Source organism: Chionomys nivalis, chromosome 13, assembly GCF_950005125.1.
Source record: "Chionomys nivalis chromosome 13, mChiNiv1.1, whole genome shotgun sequence".
Classification (NCBI taxonomy): Eukaryota; Metazoa; Chordata; class Mammalia; order Rodentia; family Cricetidae; genus Chionomys; species Chionomys nivalis.
This window is the reverse complement of record NC_080098.1, coordinates 59,984,762-60,005,117: the sequence shown is the minus strand read 5'-3', so window position 1 is coordinate 60,005,117 and position 20,356 is coordinate 59,984,762.

Genomic DNA, 20,356 nt, shown 5'->3' with positions numbered 1-20,356 from the left:
GAGTCTTTGGACAGCGAGGTTTTTGATATCATGAGAGCGCTGAACGCTTGGGTGGGAAAAGGTTGTCCGAAGAGCCAAATGAACAGTTTTGAACTCCACCTAGGTGGCCATTGGAGAGATTTCACCCAAAGGTCCTTCACACTGACCTACAGGGAAGTTGGGTTTCACATTCGAGGTCAGAAGGCGGAGTGCTGGCTACCCTTGAGGACAGCTGGCTCCCAGCAGGTTCATCAGCCTCTCTCACTCCTGCATTTCCTGGGCCGTGTGGTTTGGTTTCCTGAACTGACCTATCCACACAGGCAGCTGACTCCGTTCTTGGCCCAGGAATAGGGGAGAACCTTACATAAGCATGGAGCTGGGTTCTTGGAAGGAAAGACTTTGCTGTGTGAAGAATACGAGGCCAGCTCTCAACAGAGGAGGGACACGGTTCCCAGGCTGGCTTGGAGGGAGTGGCCCTGAACTGGAGGCCCAGAGCCGTCATGGTACAGTGTTTATTTTTGACTCATCCAGAGCTTACCCAGTATACACGTGACTGACAGCCTCGTGTCCTAAAAGTTCATCCCCAGGCAAGGTTTCGGTTGCTCTCTTGGGGGGTTTGCTGATTGAATGAAACAAGTAAAACAAAGGGAGGAAGACATGATGGCTCCTAAAGGAGGAGAAGATTTTTATTGTAGCTATAATTGGGAAAAGCAGGCAGAGGGAAGAGTCCAGGCAGAACATGGCCAGCAGACTAAACCGGACCATGAGAGGAAAGAGGAGGAGGGAGAGCAAGAGAGAAGTCGTTGACCAAGAGAGGCAGTCTGGGCCAAGAGACCAAAGTAGCCAAAAGGACTGAGTTGTATAGGGGTCTGAGGCTGGGGAAAAGGAAACAGAATCCAGTACCTGGGAGGAAGAGGTTTAGGGAGGGAGGCTGGGTGAAGAGCACTGGGAGGGACCACAGGTATTGAGTGAGTCTTGTGCTAGGTTTGGGGCCTAACATTGATAGCATCTTCTTAGAATTTGTTTGTTGCCTTCCTCTCTCCCTCCCTATTCCTTCCCCCCTTCCTTCTGTGCTGCTTGCTGTCTGGAGTCTCCTAGTCAATGGTAAATTAGAGTCTCAGTTCTTCACGTTGTGCAGTGTTCACTACAGCTTCGCTCTCAGCTTTCCTTGACTTCATTCATCTGGCTTCCCAAAGAGGACGGCCTTGACCTTGCACCACTTCCCTGCTCGGGAGCTGTGTTGTGTGTGTGTGTGTGTGTGTGTGTGTGTGCTTGCTGCAGGTACAGACCTACAGTTGTGCCAATGGAAAGTACTAAGTACTTAAAATTAAGTGTGTTGAAATGTGTGAGATTTTCAGGGCAGAAGTTCATGGCAGTCACCGATGTAAGAGACTACCTTCCATGATTGCACTCTGTCCTCACATAGGTTCAACATAGTCATTTTGACCAAAATAGCTCCAGGGAGGAAGGCTTTGCATGCGGCTGACTTCTCCCAAGGGGAGCAGAGTGAGAACGGGAGGAAATGGAGCTGTGTGCTCCAAAACCTCAAGGTCTGCTCTTCATAGCACACTTCCTAAGCAAGGCCCCATCTTCTGAAGGCTTCACAATGGCGCCCCCAGCTGGAAGCCAAGAGTTCAAGCACATGAGCCTGTGGGGGAGCATTTCACGTGCAAATCACAGCAATGGCTGAACTAAATCTGAAATTCAAATCCACATCCTTTCAACGCCAGATATTATTCCTAGCTGGTTCCGCTCGCTGGGCTGTGTTGACACAATGCTGGTGACCTCATCTAATCCTGTTTCTGTATGGCTGGGCGGATCTCAAGTCCACATCGTTCTGATCTAGACTGTTGAGTATCTACTTGAATTGCTCCCCATCTATTAGAACTTTCCTGGTCACTCTGTTCTTTTTTAAGCACGCTTCTCCATCACATTCCCTTACTCAGGCTAAAGTGTGGGAGTAACCTTTGACCCTTCTTTTATTTTTCACAACCTACAAGCCAATTACCATCAGGACTCCTATAATCCAGAAACTCAGCCGCCTCTCGCCCTTCTCATAGCTGTCAGGAGGGAGTCAGCCGTTATTATGCTCTTGTGTAAAAATCTTCTGGGGCCTTCTTGTCTTGTTCCTGTAATGGCAGTTATGAAGTTACTGCCTCTCAGCTCTAAACCTAGGTTTCTAGGCTGGAGCTAGGATACTGAAAACTTAAACCCCCCATGTCTCCTGTGCCAGCAGACTCTAACAGTGTTGGGCTCAGCAGCAAGCCCACTAGGAGGAGGAAAGCTGGGCCCTGCTCCTTCCTGTGTTGTTCTGTGTGGACTTCCTATTGGCTTTCAATCTCACCACTGCGGAGGCAGTTTATCCAATTCTCTTTGGAAACTTCCCTCTCACTGGAGAAGTAGCCTCATGGCGCTTCTTCAGCGACAGTGGGACCTCTGTCCTCCCTGAGGTCTGGGCTCTGACACTGTGGGATTCTCTCATGAGCGTCTAACTTTGATAATCTAGTACCTTCCTCTTGTTTCCCCACCTCTAAGGGTAGAGGCAGTTTCCCATCATGGTTACTTCAAAGGCATCTTGGATTTCTATTTCTATACTTTCAGTTACCAGGGTGGAGATTTATTATTATTATTATTACATTAAATTGCGTTGCTGAAATAACTGGTCTGTTTCTGTCTCCTGATGGGGTTCTTGACTGATAGGCCCCGTCCAGGAAAATGTTTTCAAGGCGACTTGAGATGTGGCTTCCTGCCTCTCCTGGAAATGACCCCTCTCCTCTCTCCCTCTCCCACGCTCTTCTACTCTTCTGGGCTATTTGGCAAATATGTTAATCCCTCTCCCTGCTTATAGCTTTCAATATTTCTGCTCCCTCTTCTTCAAAGACTGCTCCACAATTTTGCAGGCCTCTGCTTGGAACATCCTGGAGTATTATCTCTTTTGTGAGGCTCTCCCTGAAAATCCTTCATCAACCCACATCTTTCATCTTCTTAATTTTGTCTGTTTCCTCCTTAGTTCCTATCATCGTCTATGTTAGCAAGCTTTCCGTTACAATAGAACAAAACAAAACACTCACGACAATGAACTTACAAAGATGGAAGGTTTATTTGGGGCCATAGTTTTCAGTCCATGGTCACTTGGCTTTGTTGGTGTCGGGATGGTGACCAGGCTGTATATCATGGTGGAAGAATATGGCAGAGGAAAAATTTTACCTTCTTGCAGTTGGCGAGAGAAGAGAGAAGAGGGGCCGAAGCTTCAGTGGTTCCTTTGGTGGCATGCCCCCAGTAACTGAACTTGCAACTCAGCCCTACCTTCTAAATGTCCCATAGCCTCCCAGTAACACTAGGGCTAGGGACCAAGCCTTGTACTTAGGGCCCTTTAGGGAACACTCAAGATCAAATTACAGCAGCATCGATAGTCTATCTACCTGGTCACTCGTTAACTGGCTCTTTCCTTTTGGTAAAATAGAAAGTGCTGTAGGGCGGAGACTTTACCCACTTCAGGGGTTTCTACATCTCAGAACTCACAGTGGCACCCAGCACCTTAACACTTTATTCATGTTTGTTCAATGAATGAGCAAGCTGAAGTTCTAAACTCTCAGGACTAAGAATGGCCCTGGTCAAAGTGTTCTGGATAAGGAATACGCTATCAACATGCGAGAGACAGCCAGACTGGCAAGGACCAATCCCCACTTTTGAAGAATTAATATCTCTTCTTCTTTTCTCTAGATTGCTGTCAGTGGACCTAAGAAACACAACCTGATGCTGAATCTGTGGCCTGTCCTCTTTACCTTGGATTTCTTTCCTTAGATTTCCTCAGTATCATCATGTCTTTTGAAATGATGATATTGAAACTGCCCTGGGCACTCAATAGCACCCCAAATGACTCTGCTCCTATGAGCTTAATTCACAAGGAAAGGATCTGAGAGTCAGGTGGTTGGCCTTTTTGGGTTTTTGTTGGTTTGTTTGTTTGTTTGCTTGTTTGCTTGCTTCTGAGCTACGTAGCCCAGGCTGGTCAGGTAGTCACAACACAGACCAGGCCGTCTCAGCCTCCTGAGTAGTAGGATTAAGTTGTTGGATTTCTGGTGTTGTCTCCACGGAGGCTGTGTCTTGACGGGTGTGTGGTGCAGACTACGATACCCTTATTTCTAACAGGAAGTCTAGCTCTCCAATCCAGGAGAGCAATTGGCAAGAGAAGAATTTAAGAAGAAGACCTGACCTCCCAAGCCTGCAGGTTGAACCAGCCCTCAATCCAACTCCCTGCAAGTTCTTCCCTGCCCTGCGTTATGGGGGAGCTCCTTGGATTACAGTGGCAGCTGCTGGGTTCTCACGCGGTGATTCACCTGTTCTTTCATGTTTGCCTTGGATTCCAGCCACTTGGGGTTCAGAAGGTGCTGAGCTGGCCCGTGTTCTTGGCGAGAGAACACAGGTGTGATCGGTGTTAAATGCCAGTGGCAGTTACAGGCGCTGATTTGAAAGGAGGCTGGCCAGACTAGCTTTCATGGAGTCTTCTGTGCTTGGCCACATGGGTCTTTGCACTTAGCAAAGCGAGGGCTGAAGAAGGGTCCGGACGGCCTCTTTCAAGGTGCCGTTTTGGCTCTTAAATAACTGCAGCAACCCTGTGAGGCTGAGGGCTGTCTACACTGTCTTCAAACTTGGTGAACTGTGAAAGGAGATTCTTAAGTATACGAAACCTGTTCCTCCAAAGATTTGGGTCTGGTCTTTTCTTTTTGTTTTTTGCAACTACAATCATTGTTTGCTGTGCCACATCTGAAACCAAAATCCTGAATTATATTAACTCTTATTTTTTCCAGGATTTATTATTATTATCGTAAAATCTAATTAAGTGATTGATCGTGTGTTTGTATGCCATTTGTGTTGGTGCCTGCGGATGCCAGAAGAAATCATTGGATCCCCTGGCACTAGTTAGCACCTGATTGGTGCTGAGACCAAACTCCAGTCTTCTGGATGAGCCTCGAGCACTCTTAACTTCTGAGCCATCTCTCCAGCCCCAACGCTTTAACTCTTAAAGCACAGAGTGCAAGCACATTACAAAAGCATCCAGAATACCCTGACTGTGCTAGAGAAACAAACATATGAAGATTTTGTTGTTGCGCCGAGGAAGGGCACTATATTTAGAGAAACAGGAGATGTGAATGCTCACAGATAAAAAGAGAAGAATATATAAAGGCATTAAATTGTTTGCATAGATATGAATGTTACAGAAACTCAAGGCTAGGGAGACACTCCATGGGTAAAGACATTTCCCGTTAAGCCTGAGTTCCATCCCTGGGACCCACATAGCGGACAACTCCTGAAAGTTGTCTTCTGACTTTCATATAGGTATTGTCATATATGAATGCTTACATACATACATACACACACACACGCACACACACACATACACATACAAGTAACAACTTTGATATAAAGAAACTTAGAAAACGAATAGATAATTATTGAGCTGTGGACTTTGAAGAAGGCTTCCTTGGAATTGGAGGTGGTCTTGGGAAAATAGTGGGCATCTGGAGTGATTAAGAGAAAGGGAAAAGAGCCGTTAGGTCAGTGGCCCCTGAACAGGGCTTGGGCAAGACTGTGAAAGCATCCACAGTGTTGTGCAAGTGGGAGAAATCTATCCAAGGGAGTCATTAGAAAGTGAGATGAGCAGATGGGCAAGGACAGAACCTTGGAGGACACCCAATGCGGGTGAGCAGACAGGATGTGTGCATGAAAAGAGATAATCCACACTGTTGTTTGTATAATTTAAAATATTAAAAAGAAGATTTGGGAGGAGATGAGAACTACTTGGCGGTGAACCTCGAGAGGCAAATGTGAGACACAAATAAGGAATGCTCCAGAGGAGGAAGGAAGCACCAGGGTTGGCTTCAGAAAGGGCCTTGGAGAGGAAGGTTCTAAAATAAAAAAGGTGGAAAGCTAAATAAGAAGAGGGAGTTCGTGTGGGTGAAGGGGCCTCAAGATGAAGATTATGCTAGGCGGTCTCCAGTTAACTTGGTGAAGAAGATGGGCCTTGGCCCAGCATGGGGATCTTAAGGCAAGGTAAAGATTCTGTGATGTCACACTGGGGACAGGACTTAGGGGTGGGGAGCATGGTGGTGGATGAGAACAAACAACAGAGTTCTAAGCCCCTGCCACAGCCAAGTGCTAATTGGCTTGACATGAGCTTGTGGTAGCCTGGTCTGAACTTTATGGGTCTTCTGTATTCACGCCTCTCCTCACTGCTGTGACAGACTACCCAACAAAAGCAACGTAAGGAAGAAAGCATTAATTTGGGCTCATGGTTTGAGGGGATGCAGCCCGTTGTTGAGGGGAAGGCACGGTATTGGGAGCACAAGGTCAAGGTGACATGATGATCATGATCAGAGAGAGAGAGAGAGAGAGAGAGAGAGAGAGAGAGAGAGAGAGAGAGAGGAATCTCACTGCTCCTTAGTCTTCTTTCCTTCTTTCATTCACTCTGGTATGCCAGCCCATACATGATACTGCTGGACCTTCCTCAATGAACACTCTCTGGAAAGACCTTTGTTCACACCCAGAGGTGTGTCTTAGCTGATTCTAAATCTGAACTGACAGAGAAGGTGAACATTTTCCTTATTTTAAGTTGCCTGTTAGGATTCAAGAGCTCAGAAAGTGGAGTAGGTGAGGAAGGTTATGAAGGCTGAAGTATGGTTGCTGGCAAAAGCAGTGGTTGCAAAGCTCACCCAAGTCTAAAGGACTTGGGGAAGATGGGAGAAGACCCAGAGAGCTTTTCTAGCTGGTGGATCCTATATGGACACGGAATTGGCATTGTGCTTATGAGATTCTAACCTTTGTGTCCAGAAGTTAGCAGGGGACTGTTTAAGATAAAAGGCTTTAGTGGTTTCTTCTGATACATCTCTACATTAAAGAGCTGAGCAACAGCTTGAGAAATGGTATTGATAAATAACTTACACAGAACACCACAGGACAAACCAGTTCTTAAGCTTCTTAAGATTTTCTGTCCGAACTCCCTTTGGTCAGTACTTGGATGGATTTTTACAGAGGTTGAAGGAGCAGGGATGATACTGAGCTTGGAAACTCAACTCCATCGTTTCTATTTGAGAGACCTGGGGAAATGATCTCGTCTTTCCCTGACATTTCTCATCTGTAAGATGGGAGCTGCAGCACCTTTCTGATGGGGCTTGTGCTGGTTTGACTAAGAAAATCCCCCACCCCCAGCACAGGCTCATAGATTTGAATGTAGGTCACCAGGGAATGGCACTACTTGACGGGATTAGGAGGTGTGGCCTTGTTGGAGGAAGTGTGTCACTGGGGGTGGGCTTTCAAGTTTTAGTAGCACAAGCCAGGCCCAGAGGCTCTCTGTCTCTCTTCCCATTGCCTGTGGATCCAGATGTAGAACTCTCACCTCCTTCTCCAGCATTGTGTCTGCTTACGTGCTGCTATGCTTCCCTTCACCATGACAACAGACTAACCCTTTAAAACCGTAGCCAGCTGCTGTTAGATGCTTTCCTTTGGAAGAGTTGCTCTGGTCATGGTGTCTCTTCACAACAACAGACACTGACTTCCTGCTGTGTTCCCACACACAGGGACTGCTGTTATTTCAAACGAAAATTCTTAGGACCTCTGCATCTTTGGGTGTTCTAGTCCCATGATCAGCCTTCCTCTTTTGCCATACTTCACTTGCTTAGGAAGTATGGTGCCTTAGAATCATGGCAGAGAGTATGGAGTGATGAGCCTTGTTAGTTAGTAGCAAGCTAGTATTTTCCATAAGTATCAATGGTGCCACTTTTAGGCACAGTAAGAGCAATTAATTCATGGTGGTATAAGGCCATTGATCAAGTCTTAGCTGTCTTTTGAGGCTAGCTGAATTCTTTCACTCCTAGGTAGTCCCTGACCTTGATGACATTCTCCTTCTGCACAGACTGAGTTGGGGTTGATGTGTGCTCAGCAATGTGGCCATTCACTGGGACAGATGTTGGCAGCACTGACTGGAGGCCCCAAGAGTGGATGAATGTAACGCTGTGGGAAACTGTCAAGTATTCCGTAAACTGCATAATGGGTTTCTGAGCTGGACTTCCAAACCTAACTCACATCTGTGAAAGATCCCAGAGAACATAGCCCGAGTCCAAGCAGGATGCACGTTCAGATGGATTTAGGAGGTCTTAAAGAAAGGGAAAGCGCTCCAGAAGGTTCTATCTCACCTCTCGCATCTATACTAGAAACAATCCTGGTTCTCCGGTTATGTCCTTTCTTGAGATATAGTAACAAAACTGTGTTCATTTGACAGCTATGATAATTCTTCTTCAGTGCTGTATAAAAAATGGCCAAGTCCTTAGTTTTTGGCAAGTTGAAATTTCTTGGCATAGAGCATTTGGGTCTGGCCAGAGCTTTGTTTTCTCTAACTTAATTTGTTCAAAGCTTTCGTGGTTAATGACAAAAAGTTATGCTTCATTATTTGTCTCATGGTTTTGCCTACAGAATATTTAGGAAGACACAGATTAACATTAAAAATGGATCTTAGAGGCCAGAGAGATAGCTTAGGGGTTGAGAGCACTTTTTGTTCTTGCAGAGGACTCAAATTCAAATTCTAGAAATTACATTGGATTGCTTGTAACTACCTGTAATTCCAGTTCCAGGGGTTCCTACCCTCTAGTCTCTGAGGGAGTATCTGCCATCCCAGTGTTTAGGAAACAAAGATAAGAAGACCAGGAGTTTAAAGTCAACTTTGGTTACACAGCAAGTTCAAGGCCAGCCCGTGCCACTTTGGGAAACATCTCAAAGTAAATAAAGGGCCAGGAGACAGTTTAGCAGAAGAGCCCTTACCTAGGCTGAGGGACACCCTGGCCTTGGTTCAGTTCCCTGTGCAAAAGAACAATCACCCACCACCAACAGTAACAAAAAACTAAAACCAAAACTAAACACCAACCAACAAACAAAATCTCAAAGCAAACCAAAATGAAAGAAAAAAAACGAAGCAAACAAAACAAACACAAAGTTTTGTCATAATATAGGTTATCAAATTTCATCACTTATAGAACTTGCAAAATTGTATTTCAGAGTATATTTTGGTGTTTATATGTAGAGAGTAGAGGGAAAAGGTAGTTTATGAAAAATGCAATGTGAGGGGGCTAGAGAGATGACCCAGTGGCTAAGAGCACTTACTGTTCATGCACAGGACTCAAGTTCAATTCCCAGCACCCATGAAAGGTGGCTCATGACCTCCTATAAGTCTACTCTAGGGATTCCACTCCCTCTTCTGGCCTCTTCAGTCACTCCCGCATCTATGTGGTCCATCCAGGCAAGCAGCAAACACACATACATAGACTTTCAGTTCCTTTAGGCATCTTTTGCTGTTTGCCTTTCATTAACCAAATATTTCCTTTAGAACTCAGGAACCAGAAGGAGTTAGATAAACCCATCACCCTCTGAAATCTCAATTCTTGTTTTCTGAAACCCCAGCGATTAATTATATTTTTTTCCTCTCTAAACCCATTGTCCAAACTTTCAACTACCAGAAGTTAGGAAGCCAGGCCATTTAGCAAACAGAGACACTTTTTCTTTTTGATTATCAGAAGCCATTCATTTATTGTAGAAAAATCAGGAAAGCACAGCAAAGAACAGACTTATTGTTAGGGTACCACACTGAATACTGATTTCCTGGTAATGGCTGATGTCTGGGAACTAGGCATACCTCGCTCTTCCTTTGTCTCTTCATTTTCCTCTTCATCTGCCTCTTTAGAAACATTCAGAATCAATGGGAATGTTTTCAGATGGCTGCTTGATAGCTCGGAATGTTGGTGTGACTGCCTGCTTGTGAATGACCAGTATGCCTATGTACCTTGGGGTCATCTTATTCCTGGCTTTCTGTCTTGAATCTGGAGTTGGTCACAGCCTTCTCCTCACAGTCAGAATTTTGTTGCTTTTCCCAGGCATGGGGAGGACTATCTATTAGCATGATTTTCAAGGGGATGTTTGGAGCCATATCATTCATGAAAGCAAGAGATCAATCATTGATGGTAACCCACCTCCCTACTGACAGGCAGGATTGAAACAATGTGTTCGAGTTCCCACTTGAAATAAAAGCATAAGGAAAGTCAGAAGAGAAACTGATGCAGAACCAAATGGCACACACTGGCTTAAAAATATACGTATTTCTCCAAGTTCTCCAAATGGGACCTCCACTGCTGCCTGGTGTCCATCTGAGCATAAGCAAAACAAAGCCAGATGCGGCCGACTGGCTCCAGAGTTACATGGCCGACTTCCCTACTGCACTTACGTTCTCTAACCCTGCTTCTTCAGTTTCATCTGCACTGCTGCTTAAGGATGGGGATGCGGCCGCAATTGAAGGAGCAGGAAATAGAGAACTGGGTTGAATGCTAGGTAATCTAGCCGTGGGCAAAGGCAGCCGCAATCCAATATGTCTGCTGGTTTCCAGCGTCTCACCACAGATGCTCATCAAGGCAGTGACTCTGTCCAAGGCAGCTGTGTCCCAGTGTTTCCCTCATCTGACTTTCCATAGAGAAGTATCAACTCTGAGAGCTGCTGTGGTCCCAGTTAGAAATCAGGCTCCTATTGGGCATCTGAATACTCCCCTTCTGAACTCATGGACCGGTTGACCAAAAAGGCAGGGTCTGCCCTGTGTGACCCTGCCTATCCTGCTCGTTAGATGCCGTCTTGCTTCTGGCAGAAAGAGAACTTGGCTTCAGCTCCACGTGGCCACCTGTTTGCCGTCGACAGGCTGCATAGTCATAGATGGGGTACAGTAAAGCCGCATTAGCTAGAGCAACTCACGGCAGGAACTTGTTTTTGGCTCATGTTTGAGTAGATCCTAGTCCAACAGGGCAGGGAAGCACGGTGGCAGGTGACTTTATAGTAGGATAAGCATGTAGCCAGGACTTCTCACACCTGGATGGAACAGGAAGCAGAGAGATGAATGTTGGAGTTTGGCTGGCTTTCTCCTCTTTCCTTTTTCTTGTCTTGGGACCCCAGGCTAGGGATGATGCTGCCCAGTCCAGTTCCTCCCCGGTTAAATCTTTCTGGAAGCATTGTCGCTGTCATGACCAGAGGTGTACAGTAATTCCTCAGTAATTCCAGTTCAGTCAAGCTGACAGTCACAATGAACCATCCGGGACCCAGACTGCAACTGAGCGCTTGCTGGAAGCCATGCAGAGGAGTCTCTGGTCGTGCACAGAAACCTGTCTTGCAGGGAGCTCTCTCTGCCCTGCTCATGTGCCCAGTTCTTATGTATGCAGAGCATGGACAGGCAACAGAAATCCAGTGAGAGAAATTACTGTCATGGAGGACCAGGGAAGCTTGTGGCCCTGCTGAGACCAGAACCCTGGCTCTGTAAATCCCAGAGGGGTCCTCCACTGAGATTTAATTTAATTTTTAAGTCTTGGCAAATGGGATGCTGTGTGTTTGTGTAGACTTGCATCATTTAAAAGGTTCTTGCAGTTTAGATCTTGCGTGTAATTTGTTACATTAGCTTTGGGCAAAAAATATTTGCTTTTTGGTCCTTTGTGGTTTGAGTTCCTTCTCAGCACTGACCTGGCATGTTAGAGAAGGCGGTGCTGTGGAAAGTAGAGGGGGCAGGAGTAGGGGTGGATGGGGAGGGATGTAGCTTGTTGCTAATGGCAGTTTTACAGACTGTGGAAGCAGGCACGTGATTTTCCTGGCTTGCTTGCTGGTTCTTGTGTATTTTGGATATTACCCTGTTGAGATCAGGAAACCAAAGCAGCTTGGATAAAACATTCTAAACGCAAATGAAGGTTGGGAAAAATTTTTCTTCTGATATAGTAGATTAAGTAAGAGTGCCATTTGGATTTTGTTGTTGTTGTTTAAAGTGAAATTCATGCTGTTGTATGTATCCTGACAATATAAAGTTTGGATATCTTTGAGATGAACAGATCCACAAGGAGTTATTCTGAGAACCTGGCTATCTTCTTGGATTCTAAACCTGTTAGCAGTGGGTAATGCATCACTAATAATTGGACTTACTCCTGTATCTTTGGGGAGAAGAATGAGGCAGACATCACGGCCCATGTTATCAGATACAGGAAAAGAAATGTAGCCATTCTCCATCATTTATGGCCCAGTCATGGAAGAATTCTAGAAATAACTCGAATTTTTGTTGAGTCATTTCACAATGCTAGTGATCAGACCCAGCAAACGATAAATTAGCATCAACCCCAGATCTACACCCACAGTTCAGTTCTTAAGCTTTCTTTGTTTCTGGTTTTTGAGACAGGGTTTCTCTGGGTAGCTCTGATCGTCCTAGAACTTGCTCTACAGACCAGGCTGGCCTTGAATTCAGAGCTTCGCCTGACCCTGTCTTTCAGTGCTGGGGTTAAAGGTGTGCAACACCATGCCCAGCTCCATTTATAAACTTTTAATTGTGCATTTGAGTAGCGCGACAGAACCACAAGCCATCCCACTGTGCCCTGCCTTAGACAGGAACCCTTTGTTCGGAGTATCGCTCAGGTGAGCTACCTGCCCACTCGCCATCTCTGTTATCACATCTATGCTCTCGGTGCGGCTGTGATGTGCTCAGCTGAGTCTTACTTGACTCAATACTGTCCCCAGAGCACAAGCTAGTTTCCTAGACACGTCCGAGTTTCCTTCAAGAGCAAACTGAAAGTAGAGGAAAATGTTTCGAGAAAAAATGGGACCCAAGTGATCTTTCCCGTAGGATGTGTGAGACAAATGCAGCTTATGGTGAATCTTGACGGTGCACCTGGGTATTCTGGGGATAGCCTTGAGGTCAGATAGCAGCCATGGTGATTTGAGACCTCTTAGGCTGCACTCTCTTTCCGGTTTCTCTCTCACTTTGGAGACTGAAGCTCTCTTTCCCCGCTTCTGTAGCAGTGCCGACGCTTTAGGCTCGGCGCATGCGCGCTGGCCCCGTGTCCGCGGCAGGAGCGTTACTTTGGTAGGAAGGTGAAGATCCAATTTTTTTTTTTAAATTTGTTTTTCCAAAGTCTTAAATTCCTCATTTCATGAGCACACATAGTTTACATCACACGCAGTTGATGGCATATGAAAAGGAGCTGTGTAGATAAGATTCAATAAGCAATATTTAATTTTTACAGCACCCTATCTTTAAACATTCATGTCTCATCAAAGTGTTCTGAGAAATAATCCAGCAGCGCTACTCAAACTTCTTAATGCTGCGACTCTTTAATACAGTTCCTCATGTTGTGGTGACCCCCCCCAGCCATAAAATTACTTCATTGCTACTTCATAACTAATTTTGCTACTGTTATTAATTGTAATGTAAATATTTGATATGCAGGATATCTGATATGTAACCCTCCCCCCAAAGGGGTTACGCCCCACAGGTTGAGAACCCAGAGTGAAGAGGGATTCAGGGCAGAGTGGCCTGTCTCAGCTGCTTTATCTAGATGTGGCGTTTGCTCAGTGAGTGAACCGGCTGGTAGCAGCACCCGCAGAGATGGGAAAGTGGCCTCCCTCTCCTCTCTAGCCTTCGTCCCTACCTTGTGTGTCTCCCCTTAATCTTCTTGGAGTAGATGTAACTGTGTTTGTTTGTGTTAAACACTCTTGGGCACCATTTCACTGTGTGTTTCATGATTCCTGTTTTTGATGAATGAATAGCATTATAAAACAGAAGAACAGAAAAAGAGCCTGTGCTTACAGCGCCTGCCAGCAGGTAAACACCCACTGGCCCTGGAATATGGACGGTTGCTGAGGTTAACTTTCCATATAGTTTGCAGCAGAATGCTAACGTACTTAGACCAATGAGATCACAGACCTTTTCAGGGAAATGGGTTGGTGCTCAGACCTGTATTGTACTGGACTGGAAAATGCTAATTGTGGGCATGTATAATAGATGTTGAGAAGCGTTCTGGAAGCTTCTACTGCTAAGTGTAATACGCCAGTGCCTTTGCATCACAACTCCTGTATGGCTTTGGTGTGGAAACGTGGCAAAGGCAGACTCTGAGAACAGAGACAGGCTACAGCCTAGGCCAGGTCATAACCTGTCAGCTTATCTGCAGCGACCAGCATGTGCAGTGATGACCAGCGTCTGTCCGCCAGACTTCTCTGAAGTCTCCCACAGTAGGGCTGCCAGCTAGAGATCCAGTTCAGACAAACGAGCCTGTGGGCAACACGTCACTTCACATTCAAACCGTTTCGATGAGACTGCTCATCAGCAACCCCAAAGCGTCAGTATTTACAGCAAGGTATGATGTCTGGGAGGGGTGTAAGGACCCTCAGAGGACTCACAAACCAGAGAAATTCCACACCAGAAAAGTCACCTCCGAGGCTAGCTCCAAGACTCGTTGGTTGACTTGTTATCTGGTTGCTCCCGGACTCGTGACTCACAGCCCCCTGCCCCTTTCTACTGCCCAGCCTAAACATCACAGACAGTATCTCCAGACATTTTATAGCTAAGCTTGGCCAATAAGAATAACTGTAAAGGGCAGGAGAAGCTGAAGTATTCCTTCTAGCTAGATGTCACCCAGAGCGCCATTGTGGCCCTTGTGAGCAGTCCTTGCTGGGACACCTCTGCCTTGGGCCCTGGTAGCAGAACCTTCTCTTTTTGTTTTGACACCCTGGGCAAGGTAGTGGCTTATCAGTGTGTTGGTTTGAGTTTCATATGGGTTTATTATTTTTTTTTTAAATTTATATTTATTATATATACAATATTCTGTTTGTGTGTATGCCTGCAGGCCAGAAGAGGGCACCAGACCTCTTTACAGATGGTTGTGAGCCACCATGTGGTTGCCGGGAATTGAACTCAGGACCTTTGGAAGAGCAGGCAATGCTCTTAACCATCAGCTGCATACATCTATGATAAACAGCACAATGTTTTGATATATGTATTAATTGTGCATTGATAAATCAAGCTAATTAACAGATGCATGACCTTACATGCTAAGCTTTTTGTTGGCTTGTGCTTTTTTTTCTTTTCCTTTTGTTCTTTTTCTAATACCTTTGCAGCAAGAGTGCCGTGAATGAGACACTGACTAATAAAGCCAGAAGACTCCTGAGGCACAACTCCATCCCTTATTTCTGCTGATGAGGGCCTTAATTCCTGAAGTGGATCCTAGCTTTTCCAAAGTCCCCAAGTTTCTGGTGGGGAAGGTGGATAGAGGAAAGATTTCCCAGGTGTGTGGAGATAAATACTGTAACGCCTACCTTATTTACTGCAACATGTGACATTGATTGGATGCATAAAAATGGAAATATTGATTGTCCTGCAAGACTTCTCATTGCCTGGCCTTTGTCTTCAAGCAGACATTTTAGATTGAGTGGACAGGAACATTAATTAAGTAATTCAACTCATGTTTATTGATTGTTCCTGAGGGTAAGGCTCAACACTGAGTGCTCCGGGGAGGACACACATGGATAGAGGGTGACCCGCTCTCTCAAGGCAGAAGTATGACATCTATATCAACGATTCTGCGTCTGTCGGGTTAGGCTTAACGTAGAACACTACAGTCTCTACAGGATAGACGCGAGTAAAGCGTTCCTAGAGCGTGGGAAAGCAGAAGGCGGCTTCTAGCTAGGCTTCAGAAGCAGACAACAAGAAGGCCTTTAGTTCCAGCACTTGTGAGGAAGTTACATTTCTGTGAGTTCAAAACCAGTCTGGCCAAATTACAGTCCAGTGAGGGCCACTGTTTCCAAAAAAAAAAAAAAAAAAAAAAAAAAAAGAAAGCAAGCAGGTGAGGTTAGAGGGTTAGAGTATGAAGTTTATCCTAATCTCAACCTTACTGGATTCTGAAATATTCCTACTTTACTCAGGAAACCCTCCTTCCTTTTAGTACCAGAGACTGGAGGAAAACTAGGTTAATCTGGATATAAAATAATGGATAAGCTTAATTCATTTTAAACATAAAAAAGCATCATGATAGCCCAACAGTTTAATCCCTACAGACTGCTCCAGTATGTGGAGCCATTTAAAGAGTATACTTGAGTTGGGGGTAGCTCAGATTAAAATACACTTTATACATGCTTGGAATTTTAAAAGAATAAGTAAAAATATTATTTAAAAAAGTATACTTGAACCATTTTTTTTAGTGCCTTAACCTTTTGGAGAAAAATATGAAAGAAGGTACAGCCTTACTCAGATAATGATAATCCCTCTAGAAAAATCCATAAAATTCTTAAAAAAAAATTCTCCCATAATTCCTTTGTTTGTGGCTCACTGAACCCTATTCTAAGAAGATGCATTCCGTTGGGGTATAAATATTCATCACTTCTATATATTATGGTTAAAAAGCTCAAACATTTACAGGAAATTAAATCCTATTGAATCCTCACAGTAGATAGCTCTGACATTTAAATTGGAACCCACTTCCTTTTTTCATTTTGTTGACCAACGTAATACTGGGAAAATACTGTTTACCAATGTGATACCCATCGATAGCCAAGTAAGTGATACTAAACTCCAAAGCCCAGTGGATGGAGTACTTACTTCCTGTTATGGCCACTAGGTTCAATTCCTGCTGGGAGGGTAGTTTTTTTTTTTTTTAATTAAATTTCCATTAACTTTTTGCCTCCATGTCATTAGACACTAATTCTTACGTGCTGCCAAGATGAGAGAGTAAAAAAGGGAGTCTCTGATCCATGCAGCATGATGTTGATGTGACAATGACGACTTCTCTCGGACCTGACTCTGACCATGGCTAAGGAGTGGCAGCAGCAGCAGCAGGAAAGGCAATTTGGAAGATAGTCATCGAGCTGCAGAAGCATCCAGGGTGCTAAATGCAAGGGTATAGGGAAGCGCGCAGACACAGCAGGCTCTGGAAGCCTGAAATCTTTGAGGACAGGGAGCCTGAATACCACTGTGGTTAGAGACCAGATGGAGAGGAGCTCGCTGTTTGGAACAAGCTTTTATGAATGGGGAAAGACTTGTCCTTTTCAGTGGGGGAGGGGGGGTGTTAAGGAAGCTTAGAATCAACCCTTCTTGGCCAGTGCAAGTAATTTTAGATGAGCAACAATATGCAAAATATTTAGAAGATTGACAGCTAAGAGGTACTAAAAATGGGCTTACAAATTTAAACAGAAATAATAAAAATTAAGACTGAGGGCAGAGGGTTATTTGTGCAATAGTTTATTACTAAAATAAAATATTTGAAATAGTCTATGTAAAAAGAAAAAGGCGTTTACTTTGGTTTGTAGTTTTGCAGGCTGTCATGGTTGGTTGGCCTTTGTTGATTTGGGGACTCTGGGGGCTCTGGGGAGCTGGCACATCTTGGCAGAAAGTCTTGGGTCTACAAGGTCCATTCCATTCATGACCAGGAACCAAAGAGGGAGGAGAGGACGAGATCAGAATGCCATGATTCCCTGTGAGGATACGCTTCCAACAGACTAAGGCTACCCCTTGGGCTCGACAACCTCTCAAGCCTGCCATATGCTGAGGACAAAGTCTTTGGGGCCAGCTAAGATAGAAACTACAGAGTAAGGTGTAACAAATTCTGCAAGTAGGGAAATGGAAAACCAACAGGGCAGGATTCCAGATGTTTGCTAATTGGCGGTGTGTGGGCACATTAGCCACTGGTACTCAAGATGGCGGATCCGGAAAGGTTTCAGGTTTTCAGAAGAATAAGACCAAGTGAGGCTGTGCTTGGTGGCACAGGCTGTAATCCCAGCACTGAAAGGCTAAGTCAGGAGGGTCGTTTAGCTCCAGGCCAGCAGGGACGACAGAGTGAGGCTTGGTCTAAAAATAAACAAGCACAAAGAAAAGGGAGGGAAGAATCCTCTTAGGGTTTTATTCCACAAATAAGCCTTGACATAGAATTTTGGTGGTTGTTATTGCTTTTGGAAGTAGATGCAGGGGCTGGCAAGGTGACTCAGCAGGGAAGGGAGCCTGCCCCCGCAGCTGAATGGTCTGACATCCATCCCAGGACACACAGGATGGAAGGAGAGAAAGATGCTGTCTGATCGCCACCTGTGAGCTGTGGTACCATGTGCATTCGTGTGTTTGTGCATGTGCACACACAGATAAACAGTAAATAAAATTTAATAATGCTTTTTAAAGGCTGTTTTTATGTATAGGAATGTATGTGCAATCATGTACATGCCTTAGGGCTGTCCGAGGCCAGTAGAGGGCATCAGATCTCCTGGAACTGGAGTTCTGGAAGATTGTGGGTGCTGGAACTCAAACCTGGGACCTTTGGAAGAGCAGTCAGTGCTCTAAACCACTGAGCTATTTCTCCTACTCACCTTTCTCCTCAAAGTTTTTAAGTAGATGCGAAAGATATTAAAGGTAATTTACTCAACTGGGGGCTTGTCTGTGTTTACATTTGGGCTGATGAAATTGAAACATCATTCCATATTTTATTTGAGAATACAAATAAATATGATGCTTATAATACAGTTTTTACACAAACACCGATCCTTATACGCTACATGAATATTTATGTGTAAAGTGGGGCTGGCTTTTAAATATCCATAATAAGGTGTAGTATTTATTGAGCTCTTACTGTTCTCTGCTCTGTTTGTTTTAAACACAGGCCATTCACGTCTGTAAACGACACACACTTCAGTTACTCTCTGCAATTATTCAATTCAGGGAATCTCCGGTTCTCCATATTCTCTAGATGAGAAAACAAGAGCACAAAGGTTCAGGAACAGTTACAGAGGGTTGGTGGAGGCCCAGCTGGGACTGACAAGCAGGCAATCCCACACCAGAGCCTGGGTTTGAAAAGAGGACACCCCGGGATGAGGTTATTCATTTCAAAATTACATCTGGAATAGGTTTGACATTCACATTTTGAATGTAGCTTTGCCTGGTGTTCTAAGATTATTTTCTTTAAAAGAAAATAGTGGGGCCCAACTCGGGATAGAATATAGGAGGCTGATGATCCAGGAGGGACTAGAATAGGGAGGCTGATGATGGTCCAGGAAGGAACGTTACTGACTTTACTACTGCAAAGAAACCGTAATACTTCTCAGAAAGATGCAAAATATCAGTTTAAAATAAGATAGGCTTATTTCAGAGATGTGCTGCCTAATCCTCAACTTTAGCTGGTGTCCGGCTCCTATATCACGTGTCCCTGTGCATTATGGGATCTACTATGCAGAGTCTTTTCACTTCTGTCTATGACTTGGGTTGAAGGGGTCTTGGACCTCTGGGCTATGTGCAGTCTGGCTTTAACTTTTCTGGTGTAGGTGCTAACGTCATGGATAAACCTGATCCTGCTAAGCCACTGTGTTGGTTTGGGATGTATGTGGGCACAAGGAAGAGAAAATGTAGCCCACAGTAGCTTGAATAAATAAGGGGTTGTTTTCCTTCCATAGCACTCTGATCTTCCTGCCTCTGTCTCCCAAGTGCTAGGATTATAGGTGTGCAGCACCACCAATAAGGGTTTTAATTTAAATTTAATATTTTTATACATACATGATGTGTGTGTGTGTGAGTATGGATGCATGTGTCATGATGCTCACATGGAGGTAAAAGGACGACCTTGGGTGTCAGTCTTTTGCCTTCTTTCTTTGTTTGACACAGGTTTCTCGTGGTCACTTTTGGGTACATTGGGTTAACAAACTCTCAAGCTCCTAGAAGTTCTCCCATCTTTACTTCCTAGGTCCCCACAGAAACGCTGGGATTAGAGATGTGCACTACTGTGTCCAGTTTTACATGGCTTCTGGGATCTAAACATAGGTCCTCAGCCTTGCATAGCAAGATATTTGTTGACTGAGCCACAGGTCAGAGATTTCGAACAAGTCTGAGGAACCCAAGGCTTACATTTAAAAACATTCAGAAAGGAGACACCATTTTAATCAATGCTGCCATGCTACCTGTTGGTATGGCTTCAACACCCTGCCTTATAACCCAGTTTTAGCTCTGCATTCAACTTGAGCAATACTGACATTGAATCCTATAATAATCATAATATCATGTGCCTGATAATACCCTGCCCTTTAATTTGCTTGTGCCGTAGAGTAATACCTCTTAATCCACTTAAAACTTCTTTACTTCTATAAAGATAAAAGACTCATCCCAAATCTTAGGTTTGGTACATAGAAGGACTTGAATCCACACTCAAGTCTAACACTGCCTCCCCTCTTGCATAGTCATTTTGAGTACTATAACTTTACTGTTTGAAATATGTACTTAAAACTCCCTCTCTCCTTCTCTTCCCTTTCTTCCCTTCTTCCCTCCCTCTCTTCCTTTGATGGCTATGCCTCTCATTGTTTTGGAAGGCAAGGTCTCACACTGTAGCTCAGGCTGAGCTGAGACTCACTGTGAGGTGCAGGCTGGCCTTGAACCCACGGCAGCCTTTCAAGTCCTCAGATTGCAAACATGCCATATTCTTAAGTGTGCCTCAGCAGTCCCATTTCAGGACCAAGCTTATTTCCAAAGGAATGCGCCTCTAATTTTATAATGGTATCAATGAGAAATAAGGGGTCGGTGGAATTGTGC